This window comes from Rhincodon typus, chromosome 13, assembly GCF_021869965.1.
Source record: "Rhincodon typus isolate 14 chromosome 13, sRhiTyp1.1, whole genome shotgun sequence".
NCBI classification, from domain to species: domain Eukaryota; kingdom Metazoa; phylum Chordata; class Chondrichthyes; order Orectolobiformes; family Rhincodontidae; genus Rhincodon; species Rhincodon typus.
The window spans coordinates 23250548-23266981 of NC_063344.1; the positions used below are offsets into that span (position 1 = coordinate 23250548).

The 16434-nt window shown below is 42.9% G+C and overlaps 1 long non-coding RNA gene across 1 annotated transcript in view; it reads right to left on the reverse strand.

The window, feature by feature from the left end:
• Positions 1 to 783: 783 nt before the first annotated feature.
• Positions 784 to 16434, reverse strand: part of LOC125484632 — an 18176-nt gene continuing 2525 nt past the window's right edge. The window contains exon 3 of the long non-coding RNA XR_007263456.1: positions 784 to 1077. This is a non-coding gene — a long non-coding RNA (uncharacterized LOC125484632). The remainder of the gene's footprint in view (positions 1078 to 16434) is intronic.

Here is a 16434-nt window from a genome sequence, read left to right on the forward strand (position 1 = left end):
AGCAAATCGGCAATTATTCAATAAAACCGTTACCATAAGCACCATACTCTGCAACAAAAGGAAAGGTCTGATTCTGAGGTAAAGTTTGCATTCTCTGTAATCTTGCAAAGCTTTATGTGACAGAATTATGTGACAGAATCTACACAGATTAAATTGCTTCCTCGAGTGCCGTTTGATTCTATGAAAACACCTCCACTGTTCTGTTTTCAGCACATGCTGGTGCCAAATTTCCTCTTTTCATGTCTTCCACCTGCACAACATTTTCTGCACCTGAACTGATAGGAATCAACTGCGTTTTTGCGTTTAGACCATCTGCATAGCCTTTACGTGGCACAAGTCTGAATGAAACTGTTTCCAAAAGTGTGGCAAGAAAATTAGTTAAAGGGGGTTCTCACAGCAGTCATTGTTGTTGGTTTCAGGGCCTACTTCCCAGAAATAAATACCAAAAGGCTTATGATTTTGAGCCTGCCTGTCACTATCAAATCTTCTAATGCCAGGAGACTGGACACAAGCTTGTACTGCAATAGCTACTAGTGAAGCCAAGCAGGAACCTAGGGAAATGTGGCATCCAGTATGGTGATGAAACAACTTCTCACTATTATTTTCTTCACATGTTTGTGCTGGCTCTTTTTCCTTTGCCTATTTTGTGGCAATAATCCCCAATAAAAGCACCACCTCATACTGAGTGTGTTTTACTTGCTAGCAAGGATGCTATGTATAGCTCTTGGCATTTTATAATTAACAAGAAGAAGATATACACACCCCCAAATATACAACAGCATTTATTCAACACAAGGGATAACCAACATAGAACAGGAAGTTAAACATTCCATGGAACATTTGGAAAAGGCATTTGTGGTGGGAAGCCGGTCCAGATAGAATTCCATGAATTATACCGTGAGATTGATACCTTTGTGGAGTTTTCACACAGCTTCCAACAGTGGTCAGCAGAACAGTCAGAAAGTCTTTTCTTCTAATTAGCATTTTGTGGTAATTCACACCCACAGAAGTAGGGTAAATTCTGGGTCAACGTGTGCACAAAGCTGCCGTGCTTCTAAGTTGTGATTTCCTGCATACCTACAATGACAAAATCAAAATAAAATCAATTTTTCTGAGCTAAAGTTGTGCTATTGCAATTATTTATTAGAAACACTTCAAACAACAACTTCATAACTTTGAAAGAAGGTATACTACCTTTTAGTAATAAATGTGTTTTGTCTGTTCATTAACCAGATGGTAGGTTCTCTGGAGGTTTACTGTAAGCTAACTCAGAACATCATACACTACAGTACAGACGGCAACCTATGAATATCCTTTCTGGTATTTCTCATTTGCAACACAAATTATTTCCAAATGTTGCAGTTCAGGAGCATAGAATTAACAGCACATCTTTTGACCGAGTTTGCCACTCCCTGCAGACTAGAGTTTTCCACGTGGCATGACGTTATGGAATAGGATTATGCAGCGCTAAGCCAAGTGACTCTACTGATAGAACATAATTCCAGCCATTGGAATCTACTTCATGAAGGGCTTCTTTTTTTTAAGTATAATATGTAATTATTTATCAGTTTGGTAGCAGAATTAAGTTTTTTTTAAAGCTGTAAGAGTAGAATGTTCCTTTCCCAGGTTTACTTGATAGAAACTAAATTAGGCTTATGCAAAAACTAAAGAAATAAGAACACACCAGGGCAGATTTTCACCTGTTGACCACATGTAAAACTGACATAAAGATTATCTGCCAGTTTTACAATCGTCCAGTTTTCTTTTTATTGATTTCATAACTGGGTGCATTAAGACTGAATACTGCTCAAGCACCTGGCTATTAAAAGTATTTTTTTCATCTCCAGAGGCTGCAGAACATAACGTCTTGACAAAAATGGTGAATACTCACCCACCTAAAAAATCACTCTCTCACCCATTCCTAACATCCTCAAGCAGCATAGACAAGGTATCATGTAGATACTTATAAACGTCAGAAGCCAGGGCAGACACATGGAAGTTAAAGCCTGATGAGGTTGAGCAGAGAATTTAGATATACCATTCCCTGGCTGCAGAGAAATTGAAGAATAATGATCTCATGGATCCTTCCATAAAGGGAATTGTACTGACAGAGGTCCACATGCGTATGGAATCTCCATGCGACAGATCCCAGGAATCAAGCAGACAACTGAAGTAGAATCAGAGTTCACTGCCGTACTGTGCAGCCACTTCTAGAAGGGATTCAAACGAATTTCAGGTCAATGTGGATTAAGTGACTGTTGCAGGAGCATCTGTTGACCTCACACCACATCTTCAACGATGCAGGAAAATTATTTACCTCAATATGATGATCTGTTTGTGATTGATGTACAGGACACCCAGAACCCTTTGTACAGTCTCTCTCCATTTAAGTAATTTACTGCTTCACTTCCTACCGAAGAGGACAAGTTCACTTTTTCCCCCCTATTATGGGCAACCTTTGGCCATTCTCTTAATCTATCTAAATCCCTTTGCAGACATTTTAATGTCCTCTTAACAGCATACTATCTTATAAAAGCAAAATACCATGGATGATGGAAAATCTGAATCAAACACACAGAATGCTGGAGAAACTCAGCAGGTCAGACAGAACCATAAATAGTACTGTTAACACAAGCCTCATTACATTTTATACTCTTAACACTATGGCAACTATTGCTGTAAAAAGGCAGCATGGTTTGTCTCCACTTCCACCCCCACCCTCCCCGCCGCCCACTGACTGAACAATTGATTATTCAAAGCATTGGGAACTCTAGTTTTCAGCAAGTCCATCAGTTCCACAATGGTGGAGGAATGGGCTGCATTGTATTTACTCTTAGCCTCAGTCATGGGGTTGTGAAATACAGTAATCAGCCAAATATGTAGACTCCCAGTAACCATCTTTGAAAGACATTCTGTGGAATAAAGCAGGAACATGACACTTCTCAAGGACATACGTATCATGGCAGCTGCCAGGGAGAATGTCTTGGATACAGACAGAAGGGTGGAGTTGTAAGCTATGTTCTGAGGATGAAGATCCGTCTAGGGATCAGGATTTGAACCAAGTGTTCGTTACAGAGCAATGCATCACCAAACCTGAGTGGCACCCTGTTTCCAGGATGAACGAGCTAGGTACAGACTGCATTCAGTTGTTTGTGATTCTGTTGCTAACCATACTGGCAGCCAATGATTACTAAAAAGTTGATGTGGGAATTGTTATTTTTTTCAGTCCATGATTTTTATGTTTGTAAATAGATGTCTCATAATCCATGTGATTGTACATATGATATTTTTGGATGATCCCACCTTAAAGTATCAACACATGATCTACCCTACATGATCAGTATAGTGAAACCAGCAGTGAGACAATGAAATCATGTCACACGGCACTGACGTTAGATAGCTCTTAAGGCATCCACATGGATATAACATCTGACTGATGTGTGGTGAAGTCCTTCCAGATGCCAGATTGGCAGGAATCTGAGGAATCTCCTTTTGACCATTCCATCATTAGAGTCATGGCAATACGGGAGTCAATGGAAATCGGGTGAAAACTCCCTGCTGGTTGGGCTCATACCTGGTACAAAAGAAGATGATTGTGGTTTATGGAGGTCAATAATCTCAGCTCCAGAATATTTCTGCAGGCATTCCTTAGGGGTGTGTCCTGTGCCCAACCATCTTCAGCAACTTCATCAAGAATCTTCCCTCTATCATAAGGCCAGAAATGGGGATATTCTGTCTTGATTGCACAATGTTCAGTACCGTTCGCAACTCCTCAGAAACTGAAGCAGCCCATGTTCAAATGCAGCAATACCTGAACAATATCTAGGTTTGGGCTGATAAGTGGCAAGTAACCTTCATGCCACGCAAGTGCCATATAATTATCATCTCCATTAAGAGTTAATCAAACCATCACCCCTTGACTTTCAATAATTTAGCATTCCTGAATCCCTCACAATCAATGTGGAGGTAACCACTGACCAGAAACTAAACTGGACTAGCCATATAAATATTTTGGGTACCAGAACAGGTCAGTGGCTATGTGTACTGCAGCAAGTAACTCACCTCGTGACTCCCTAAATGCTGTCTGCCAACTATAAGGCACAAGTTAGGAGTGTGATGGAATACTCCCCACTTGCCTGGATGAGTGCAGCCCCAACAACACTCATGCCAGTCACCAACCAGGAAAAATCAGCTCTCTTACTTGACACCACATCAACAAACATCCACTGTCTCCACCACTGATGCTTAGGAGCAGCAGTGTGTATCACCTACAAGGCACATTGCAGAAATGCCGCAAGGCTTTTTAGACATCACATTCCAAAACTACAACCGCTACTATCCAGAAGAACAAGGGCACCAGATACAGGGGAACACCACTCCCCACTAGTTTCCCTCCAGGCTTAGCAATACATTGCCATTCCTTCATGGTCGTTCGGTCAAAATCGTGGAACAGGGAAATCCAACCTTAACAGCATTGTGGGTGTACCTACACTGAAATGGACTGCAATGGTCAAGAAGGCTGCTCACCACCACTTTCCAAAGACAACAAGGATAAGCAATAATTGTAGGCTTAGCCAGCGAAGCGTACATCCTGTGAATGAATTTGAAAAAATCTGCTGAGTGTCTCCAGCACTTTGTGTTTTTATTTCAGAACTCCATCACCCTCAGCACTTTGCTTTTCATATTTAGTTCAGACATGTAACCATTGTAACTTTGTCATTTACGTATGATTGCCACTGAGAAGGTAAATAATCCTACCATATGTCCTGAAACTTGACCACAGCAAAATGATGTACTTCAGCATTAAAACCTAACATATATCAGCCTTCCTGTCAAACATTTCTGACTTTGCACAGAAACTAATACACTCTCCAAATCTAGATCTTTCAAGGTCAGTTTACGGCCATGGATTTGATTTTGTAAAATGTTAATAGAAGACTTTAGCAGATTACAACAGAAGACAAATGTCATGAGGGAGGTGTTACATCTGTGCCATGATCTTCTGTAGAACTCTAAATAAACAGTGTCTCTGTCTGGTACACAATAAACCATAGTTATATAAAAGCAATTAGCACTATGATACATCTAACCCTGTGACAAATAAACTGACTGTTTGGGGATTAAATAGCATTGATGGAATGCATTGTTTACTTTCAATGTTTGACATACCACAGTAAACTCTTTTGTGTGGTATTGTTGTAGGCAGCAATTCTCGAGGATGTACAACAGTACTTGGTGGAGCTGATCATTCACCGTCTACATTTTCCACTAACCATTATTTCCAGTTTGCTGTTTTTTCAGTCAACCACTTCTGCATGATCCCATATACGCATTTATATGGTGCACACCTTTTCCAGACTTGAGAAATAAATACTATAATGAGAGCAAATTTGACAGGTTCAATGTGGATAACTTAATTTAATCTATAGAACTCAATGGAAAGGAAAAATTTATTACACTGTTTCAAAATGTGGGAAGACAACAAGCCTTCATGCAATGCCATTGGTTAACATGCAGTGTGCATCTAGTATGATTAGTATATTAACTGCTTTATTTTCCATAATCAATTACTAATTACCATAACAACTTGCATTTTGTCAAATTCTTAGTGCTTCCAAAAAGACATAATCTCAAGCCACTCTTACAGTTGGCATTAATTGGTAACAGTAACCCAGAAATGTGAACATAATAAGTGCCACAGATTTTGTAGCATGTATCAAATTACTTTGTTATGAAATATTTTAATTTAAGTTTTTATGATGTCTTTTGCTATATATTTGTTCTAAGGTCAAAGGAATTAAAATATATTTCTTCTAGTGTGTCTTTTCAAAGTTGCTCATAATAGTATGGTTGGCACATGGGTTTGATTTGATTTGAATTATTGTTGTCACATGTACCTAAGTACAGTGAAAAGTTTTGTTCTGCGAGCAGTACAGGCAGATCATAATAAACAAGGACACACAGATCATAAGGTGCTTAGACACAGCGAGACACACAAGGTTACCACTGCATAGGACGTGCACAAAAGCAAGTTAACATTAGATTGAAATTAGAGAGGTCCATTCAGCAGTTTAATAACAGTGGGGAAGAAGCTGATCTTGAACCTGTTGGTGCATGTGTTCAAGCTTCTGAATCTTCTGCCTGACAAAAGAGGTTGGAAGAGAGTATTACTGGGGTGGGAGGGGCCTTTGATGATGTTGGCAACCTTTCTGTGTTAACTGGGTGGTTGGCCATCCATGGGCAGTGTACACAACTTTCTGTAGTTTCTTATGGTCCGGGCAGAGCAGTTGCCGTTATGCACCCAGATAGAATGCTTTCTATGGGCTATTCAGGATGCCATGGTGCCTGGCTCCACAAACAGGCTATATCATCCCGATTAAGTTTTTCAAAGAAAGAACAAAGAACAAAGAAAATTATAGCACAGGAACAGGCCCTTCAGCCCTCCAAGACCTGCGCCGATCTAGATCCTCTATCTAAACCTGTCACCTATTTTCCAAGGATCTGTATCCCTCTGCTCCCTGCCCATTCATGTATCTGTCTAGATACATCTTAAATGACACTATCGTGCCTGCCTCTACCACCTCTGCTGGCAACACGTTCCAGGCACCCACCACCCTCTGCGTAAAGAACTTTCCACGCATATCTCCCTTAAACTTTTCCCCTCTCACCTTGAAATTGTGACCCCTAGTAATTGAGTCCCCCACTCTGGGAAAAAGCTTCTTGCTATCCACCCTGTCTATACCTCTCATGATTTTGTAGACCTCAATCAGGACCCCCTCAACCTCCATCTTTCTAATGTAAATAAGCCTAATCTACTCAACCTCTCTTCATAGCTAGTGCCCTCCATACCAGGTAACATCCTGGTGAACCTCCTCTGCACCCTCTCCAAAGCATCCACATCCTTTTGGTAATGTGGCGACCAGAACTGTACGCAGTATTCCAAATCTGGTCAAACCAAAGTCCTATACAACTGCAACATGACCTGCCAACTCTTGTACTCAATACCCTGTCCGATGAATGAAAGCATGCTGTATGCCTTCTTGACACTCTATCGACCTGCGTTGCCACCTTCAGGGTACAATGGACCGGAACACCCAGATCTCTCTGTGCATCAGTTTTCCCCAGGGCTTTTCCATTTACCGTATAGTTTGCTCTTGAATTGGATCTTCCAAAATGCATCACCTCGCATTTGCCTGGATTGAACTCCATCTGCCATTTCTCCGCCCAACTCTCCAATCTATCTATATTCTGCTGCATTCTCCGACAGTCCCCTTCACTATCTGCTACTCCACCAATCTTAGTGTATTCTGCAAACTTGCTAATCAGACCATCTATACCGTCCTCCAGATCATTTATGTAAATCACAAACAACAGTGGTCCCAACATGGATCCCTGTGGAACACCACTGGTCACAGTTCTCCATTTTGAGAAACTCCCTTCCACTACAACTCTCTGTCTCCTGTTGCCAGCCAGTTCTCTATCCATCTAGCTCCCTGGACCCCATGCGACTTCACTTTCTCCATCAGCCTACCATGGGGAACCTTATCAAACGCCTTACTGAAGTCCATGTATATGACATCTACAGCCCTTCCCTCATCTATCAACTTTGTCACTTCCTCAAAGAATTCTATTAAGTTGGTAAGACATGACTGTCCCTGCACAAAACCATGCTGCCTATCACTAATAAGCCTATTTTCTTCCAAATGTAAATAGACCCTATCCCTCAGTATTTTCTCCAGCACCTTCCCCACCACTGATGTCAGGCTCACCAGTCTATAATTTCCTGGATTATCCTTGCTACCCTTCTTAAATAAGGGGACAACATTAGCAATTCTCCAGTCCTCCGGGTCCTCACCCGTGCTCAAGGATGCTGCAAAGATATCTGTTAAGGCCCCAGCTACTTCCTCTCTCGCTTCCCTCAGTAACCTGGGATAGATCCCATCCAGACCTGGGGATTTGTCCACCCTAATGCCTTTTAGAATACCCAACACTTGCCCCCTCCTTATGGCGACTTGACCTAGAGTAATCAAACATCTATCCCTAACCTCAACATCCGTCATGTCCCTCTCCTCAGTGAATACCGACGGAAAGTACTCATTAAGAATCTCACTCATTTTCTCTGACTCCTCGCATAACTTCCCTCCTTTGTCCTTGAGTGGGCCAACCCTTTCTCTAGTTACCCTCTTGCTCCTTATGTACGAATAAAAGGCTTTGGGATTTTCCTTAACCCTGTTTGCTAAAGATATTTCATGACCCCTTTTAGCCCTCTTAATTCCTCGTTTCAGATTGGTCCTACTTTCCTGATATTCTTCCAAAGCTTCGTCTGTTTTCAGTCGCCTAGACCTTATGTATGCTTCCTTTTTCCTCTTTGCTCGTCTCACAATTTCACCTGTCATCCATGGTTCCCTAATCTTGCCCTTTCTATCTCTCATTTTCACAGGGACATGTCTGTCCTGCACTCTAATCAACCTCTCTTTAAAAGCCTCCCACATATCAAATGTGGATTTACCCTCAAACAGCTGCTCCCAATCCACCTTCCCCAGCTCCTGTCGAATCTTGCTTTGGTTGGCCTTCCCCCAATTTAGCACTCTTCCTGATCAGAGATAGTAGGAACTGCAGATGTTGGAGAATCCGAGACAACAAGGTGCAGGGCTGGATGAACACAGCAGGCCAAGCAGCATCATAGGAGCAGAAAGCACCTTGTTGTCTCAGATTCTCCAGCATCTGCAGTTCCTACTATCTCTGATCAGATTTTCTTTACCTGCCATGACGTACGGTGACTGAAATTAGTATTAGTACCTGGGAGTATGGTGTTATTGCTATTACTGAGACTTGGTTGAGGGAAGGGCCATATTGGCAACTAAATATCCCAGGATATAGATGGTTCAGGCGGGATAGAGAGGGAGGTAAAAGGGGTGGAGGAGTTGCATTCCTGGTCAAAGAAGATATCACAGCTGTGCTGAAGGAGGGCACCGTGGGGGACTCGAGCAGTGAGGCAATATGGGCAGAGCGCAGAAATAGGAAGGGTGCGGTAACAATGTTGGCGCTGTACTACAGGCCTCCCAATACCGAGCATGAGATAGAGGTACAAATATGTAGACAGATTATGGAAAGATGTAGGAGCAAAAGGATGGTGGTGATGGGAGATTTTAATTTTCCCAACATTGACTGGGATTCACTTAGTGTTAGGGGTTTAGATGGAGCAGAATTTGTAAGGAGCATCCAGGAGGGTTTTATAGAGCAGTATGTAAATAGTCCAACTTGGGAAGGGGCCATACTGGACCTGGTGTTGGGGAATGAACCCGGCCAGGTGGTTGAAGTTTCAATCGGGGATTACTTTGGGAATAGTGATCACAATTCCGTAAGTTTTAGAATACTCATGGACAAATACGAGAGTGGTCCTAAAGGAAGAGTGCTAAATTGGGGGAAGGCCAACCAAAGCAAGATTCGACAGGAGCTGGGGAAGGTGGATTGGGAGCAGCTGTTTGAGGGTAAATCCACATTTGATATGTGGGAGGCTTTTAAAGAGAGGTTGATTAGAGTGCAGGACAGACATGTCCCTGTGAAAATGAGAGATAGAAAGGGCAAGATTAGGGAACCATGGATGACAGGTGAAATTGTGAGACGAGCAAAGAGGAAAAAGGAAGCATACATAAGGTCTAGGCGACTGAAAACAGACGAAGCTTTGGAAGAATATCAGGAAAGTAGGACCAATCTGAAACGAGGAATTAAGAGGGCTAAAAGGGGTCATGAAATATCTTTATGATGCTGCTTGGCCTGCTGTGTTCATCCAGCCCTGCACCTTGTTGTCAAAGAAAATCTGATAATTTCTTTAAAATACGTTTTCTACAAATTTTCTGTTGCTGTAAATATTCATTTTGCTTCTTCCAAGAAGTTAGCCATTTGTATCATAGAGGTTCTGAAGACGACTCAGCATCCATCGGTCTTATTTGAGCTATATCCTGGGGATAAATTTTATGAACCACACTGGTGTGTTTGAAGGCAGTGGGAAGGGAGGAGGAGCATTCAAAATAAAGTGAGTGCCTAGTCCATTGTCTACCAGCCTTTCTTAATAAAAGCTTTTGTAGCATCATTGTACTGGTTGGCTTGTCATAGTCATGTGACCTCAACCTCTGTTTTAAGTGCAATCTGTGGCAGCAATCAAATACACATCACTTGAATCATGGTGTCACAGTGAACCAGCTGAAAACGTGTCGATTATCAGTGCTGTAAGAGAGCCAGCTCCTGAAAGCAGCAGCAAGGAAGAAGTAAAAAAAACACAAGTCAGATATTTGAATTACTGTGTGAGTCAAAATGAAAATGCATTTTCCACTCACTGCTACTTTGAAAATGAGAGGAGATCTGAGACAGAATTGGAGTTCTTTCCACTCTTAGTGGCAAAACCATGAAAAAGCAGCAGAATTTTTTTTAAATCTGAGCATGTAAGTTTTGCAGCACTGCTTTCAGAACCAGGGAAAGAATGCTGTAAACTGCAAGAACATAAGAAATAGGAACAAGCCTCCCTTTATGTCCGACTCACCATCCTATAAGCATGTGTTTGAGAGTTAGGCTGCAGGCCCCAGGGGTCGGGCTGAGGGGGAGGGAGTGGGTACGTCAGGGTTTGGGGACATTTATGTTTGTCTTCACCCTACCACCATCCCCACCCACGCAAAGGAAGCAGAGTGTGGGGCCTGAAGCAGTGGGAGGAACAGCCTGGACCCTCTCCCCATTCCCCCTCCAATCCCCCCCATTCCCCTTCCAATCCCCCCATTCTCCCATTCCCCTTAACCTAGTGCCACCCCCACTGTCTGTCTTCTGGAGGTATGGAGGGCATTAGCTATGAGGAGAGGTTGGAGAAACTTGGGTTGTTCTCACTGGAACAGCAGTTGAGGTCTACAAGTTTATGAAGGGCATGGACAGACTGGACAGTCAGAAGCTTTTCCCCAGGGTGGAAGAGTCAGTTACCAGGAGCCATGGGTTTAAGGTGCGAGGGGCAAGGTTTAAAGATGATGTACGAGGCAAGATTTTTTACACAGAGGGTGGTGGGTGCCTGGAACTCACTGCCGGGAGAGGTTATGGAGGCAGATACTATAGTGACTTTTAAAGGGCGTCTTGACAAATATATGAATAGGATGGGAATAGAGGGATATGGTCCCCGAAAGAGTAGGGGGTTTTTGTTGTGACGGGCAGCATGTCGGTGCAGGCTTGGAGGGTCGAAGGGCCTGTTTCTGTGCTGTAATTTTCTTTGTTCATGACTGATTTGTCCCAGGCCACAAATCTACTTTCATGCCTGCTCGTCATAGCCCTCAACTCCTTAATATTTCAAATATCTATCTACCTCCTCTAATTACATTCAGAGATCTAGCCTCCACAAGTTTCTGGGGTAGAGAATTCCACTCATTCATCACCCTTTGAGAGAAGAAATTCCTTTGCTACTTGGTTTTAATGAATGTCCTCTTATTCTATAACTATGTCCCCAATTTAAGATTCCCTGACTAGTGGAAACATCTTCTCAACATCTTCCCTGTCAAGCCCCCTCAGAATCCTTTATGTTTCAGAACATGTATAGCAGCCTAGATCTCAGTGAGAAACAGAAAAGCCAAACAGGAGAGATTTTTCAAGGTTCAAAGATCAATTGAAGTTCCAAATTCATGTTGAGCAGCATTTGGTCAGCTTCAGAGGTTGTCTATCATTATTTGATTGCATCAAACTGAATCCTGAGAGTTTGGACAACTGAAAGATGAGCTAAGAAAAGAGAAACTTGCCCTTAAAAATTGTATCGGCCTGTGTAGAAGCCCTGAAATTGTCAGTCATCAGCTGGAGAGTATTAGTAGTTTAGTTGATGAGGCTTTGCATAATGCTGAGAGACATTTCAGGTCAAATGAGAACAACAGACTGGGGAGAAGGAAGAAATCTTTGCAGAAATGTCAGCAGAAAGATCAGGGCTAGAGGGTAGGATGTAAATAGTGTGGAGGACATTACGCAAAAATAAGGAAGCATGTCCAGTAAGGAAAACAGTGCTCTAACTGCAAGAAGCTGAATCACTTGTCTATTTAGCTTGAAAGATGCAAAATAAGCCTATTACAATGGATGCTGGAGAGATATCAGCGATGCTTCTGATAAATAACTTTACATCATATAAAAACTGGGTCTAAAGATCTAAATGCTTTGGGAATGTTAGAATGATGTCTGCAGAAGAATTGCATCGTGAGTGTGGAGTGTCAGATAGACATCAGTGTTTCATGCAAAACCCCAAGATCTGTTGGGATACATTCCAGGATATTAAAAGAAGTAGCTGCAGAGATAGTGGATGCACCGGTAGTAAATATTTAGACTCTGGAAAAAATTCCACAGGATTGGAAAACTGCCATTGTAATATGTTTATTTAAAAAGGGAAGGAAACCAAAATCAGGTAAATATAGGCCAGTCAGCTTAATGTCGTTTACTTGAAAAATGTTAATGTATTATAAAGAATGTAGTAGCAGATTGTTTAATAAGATGCTTGGAGATAGTAAGGATTGCAGAAGCTGGAAGCCAGAGTCAAAAGATGTGAAGCTTTTCCAGCTTCACATCTATTGGCTGTTCAATAAGATGTAACAGCAGAGCACATCTAGACAACTTCCAATTCTCACCTCTATCCCTGAGAAACAAGTCAGCTCCCAATATGAAGGTCAAAGTGTTACCTGGTGGCAGCAGCTCACTGCTTGCTTCTCCTAGCCTATTAGAGGGCATTCCTGGCTTTGTAGGCCTGATATGTGGACACTTGCAATTGTCGGCTGCAGCAAAGGGACTCCTGGCTGCAGGAGGCCCAGAGCATGGACCCTTTCAGCAGCAGCAAGCCTTTGACTGCAGCGGTGTTAGTGCCCAGAGCATCGACTCCTGGCCGTGATAGGCCTGGACCGGAGACCTTGCAGAAGTCCTGGAGCCATGTTTGGGACCCTGGCTGATGAAGATGAACTCTATTTAAGTACTTTCTTTTTATTCTTTTGTACTTTAAAATAGCACCGGATTGTGGTGACAGAACACTTTTCACTGTATCTCCCTAGATATTAGCGACAATAAATCATTCATTCATTCATTCAATCATTCATACAACTCCTCTGTCACCACCAATTTGCTGCATGCTCCATGGACACTGTCCTCTTTCATCCCTCATTCACACAAGTGGACATCACCAAACAAACAGCCTCGCCCCATTATCAAGGCTGCTTTTGGACTAACTCCCGCACCACTTCAGCCTTTGGGGACTTCACTTTGCAGCTCAGTGATATGAGACTTGCATACCTGTGCCAGGTTGCGTGCGTGAAGGGCCACACACACATCTCATGTATCTCCCAAGAATGCATCTTGTGCCTTTTATTTTTCTTTCTTTGTGCTCATTCATTTTGCAAGGACTTAGAGCCTGCCAGCCTTTGTGGCTTTCATTGCTTTTTAGCACATTAGTTCTTCCTTCCTAATTTACAAGCCTTCAGTTTCTGTTACTTGTATTGCTGTTTAGAACAGAGGGAGAGGCAGGCAGCTTATTGCTGTTGAGAGCACTTAGTAATGAAGTGTTGCTGTATAGAACTGTGTTACATCAATACCAAACTAATTCCGTGTGCTTACACAGCAAACATACTTCATTTGCCACAAGCAAATGGCTATATCTGAAGGTTAAACAGGACCAGTCCTCAGTGGGGCGAAAAGGCACTATGGTTGGTCAGGGGCTTGTCTCATCCAGTCTCAGTCCAGGGGTTTGGCCATGTTCAGTCAGGCTTTTGATTTGACCAGAGTCTGGAAATCAATATCCTTATAGTCCAAGGCTTAGGCCATGGTCAGTTCTGAATTTCAAGAGCAACTAGTCCATGGATCACAGGTACATCAGTCAGAGTGCTATGAAAATTCTGGTCCAGGTGTTGGGCTTGCTTAGTTGGGCTGTCCTCTGAAATATATCTGGGGGTGGAACAGAGTTGGAATTGTGAGTTTGGGTATTAATAGTTAGGGGGCTTATCCAGCAACAATGTGTGGAGTCCTGGGTAAAGGGAAGCTTAGGTCTAAGGTTGGAGTTCATTGAACTGAATTGCTAAGGGATTAATCATAGTGATAGGGGCATAAAGATGGAAGGGTGGGATCTCATGGAGCATAGGAGGGGATAGGAAGCTGAGGGAGGAGATTTCTCACAAGGTACAATCACTCTAGTCACAACATGAGCGGAGTGTATAGTCAACAAGGGCATGAAAATTCACAAAACCATGGGCTTAGAGGGTAAACGTAAGATATTAACAGTTCTATAAAGGGGCTTAGCAGAAAGGCCATTGGGGAAGGCTGAAAGGGGACACAGGAACAGCAACACAACATGGAATATGAAGGATGGGGCCATCACCCTTGTCTCAGGTGGAACCTGAAACTCTCACGTGAAGACACAAAGTTTAAAGCTTGCCGTCTTTGTACCAAACTCGACTGCTGAGTAAAGAGATAACATGGCTGCCACCAGTGCAGAGCGGACAGAGTAAATTACCATTTTTATCTTCAAGGACAGAATGTGATTGCTTGCACATGAGACCCTGCAAAGGGCAATTGCATTAATCATGAAACAAAAACAGAAATAGCTGGAGAAACCCAGCAGGTCTGGCAGCATATGTGGAGAGAAAGTAGAGTCAACATTTCAGGTCCAGTGGCCCTTCTTCAGAACTACTTAAATAGGGAGGCATGATGACACAGTGGTTAGTGCTCCTGCCTCACAGCACCAGGGTCCCAGGTTTAGAACATTGAACATAGAACAGTACAGCACAGTATAGGTCCTTCAGCCCACGATGTTGTGCCAACCTATTATCCTACTCTAAGATCAAACTACCCTGCATATCCTACATTTTACTATTGTCCATGTGCCTATCCAAGAGTTGCTTAAATGTCCCTAATGTATCTGACTCTACTACCACCGCTGGCAGCACATACCACGCACCCACCACTCTCTGTGTGAAGAATCTACCTCTGACATCTCCCCTATACCTTCCTCCAATCGCCTTAAAATTATGCCCCCCATAATAGTCATTTCCACCCTGGGAAAAAGTCTCTGGCTATCCACTCTATCTATGCCTCTCATCATCTTGTACCCCTCTATCAAGTCACATCTCATCCTTCTTCTCTCCAATGAGAAAAGCCCTACCTCCCCCAACCTTTCCTCATAAGACCTGCCCTCCAGTCAGTAGGCAGCATCCTGGTAAATCTCCTCTGCATCCTCTCTAAATCGTCCTCCTTTCCTATAATGAGGTGACCAGAACTGAACATAATATTCCAAGTGTGGTCTAACCAGGGTTTTATAGAGCTGCAGCATAACCTCGCAGGTCTTATACTCAGTTCCCCTGCCAATGAAAGCCAACACACCATACGCCTTCTTAACAACCCTATCAACTTGGTTGGTAACTTGGGAGGATCTATGGACGTGGACCCCAAGATCCCGCTGCTTTTCCAAGTACTGCCAAGTATCCTGCCATTAACCCTGTATTCTGCATTCAAATTCAACTTTCCAAAATGAATCACTTCATACTTTTCCAGGTTGAATTCCATCTGCCACTTCTTTGCCCAGCTCTGCATCCTGTCAATGTCCCGTTGCAACTTACAACAGCCTTCCACACAATCCACAACTCCACCAACCTTCGTGTCATCAGCAAACTTACTAACCCACTCTTCCACTTCCTCATCAAGTCATTTACAAAGATCACAAAAAGCAGAGGTCCCAGAACAGATCCCTGCAGCACACCACTGGTCACCGAGCTCCAGGCTGAATACTTTCCAACTACTACCACCCTCTGTCTGCTATTGGGCAGTTTAATTCTCCCCATGTCTGTGTGGGTTTCCTCTGGATGATTCAGTTTCTTCCCATAGTCCGAGGATGTGCAGGTTAGGTTGATTAGTCATGCTAAATTGGCCGTAGTGTCCAGGGATGTGAATGCTAGGTGGATTAGCCATGAGAAATGTGGAGTTATAGGGTTGGGGTAAGAAGGTGGGTCTGGATGGGATGCTCTTCAGAGGGTTGGTGTGGACTTGATGGGCTGAGTGGCCTGCTTCCACACCATAGAGATTCTATTTAGATAATAGTTCCCTACTCTACAGTCTGTGCTGTTCAAGGATAGGTTTGTTTGGAAGGGAGTGCTATTATTGTGGATAAGTACCTGAATTTCACTTGCTCAGATAGCATTTTGGATCTGCAAAATACAATTGGATGACATTACATATCTCAGAGCTCCAGACTGAGGCACGACATTGGCTTCCTTGCCCTGTGTCACAGCATAATGTCCCTTCATTGTGATTGACGTGAGGAATCAGGAGTACCGTTACTGATATGCTATTCTACTTCTGACATTCCCTACGATTAGTGGCTCACACGCTTGAAATAGAACCCATGTTGGAAGCTGAGATAGTAGGAACTGCCGATGCTGGAGAATCTGAGATAAC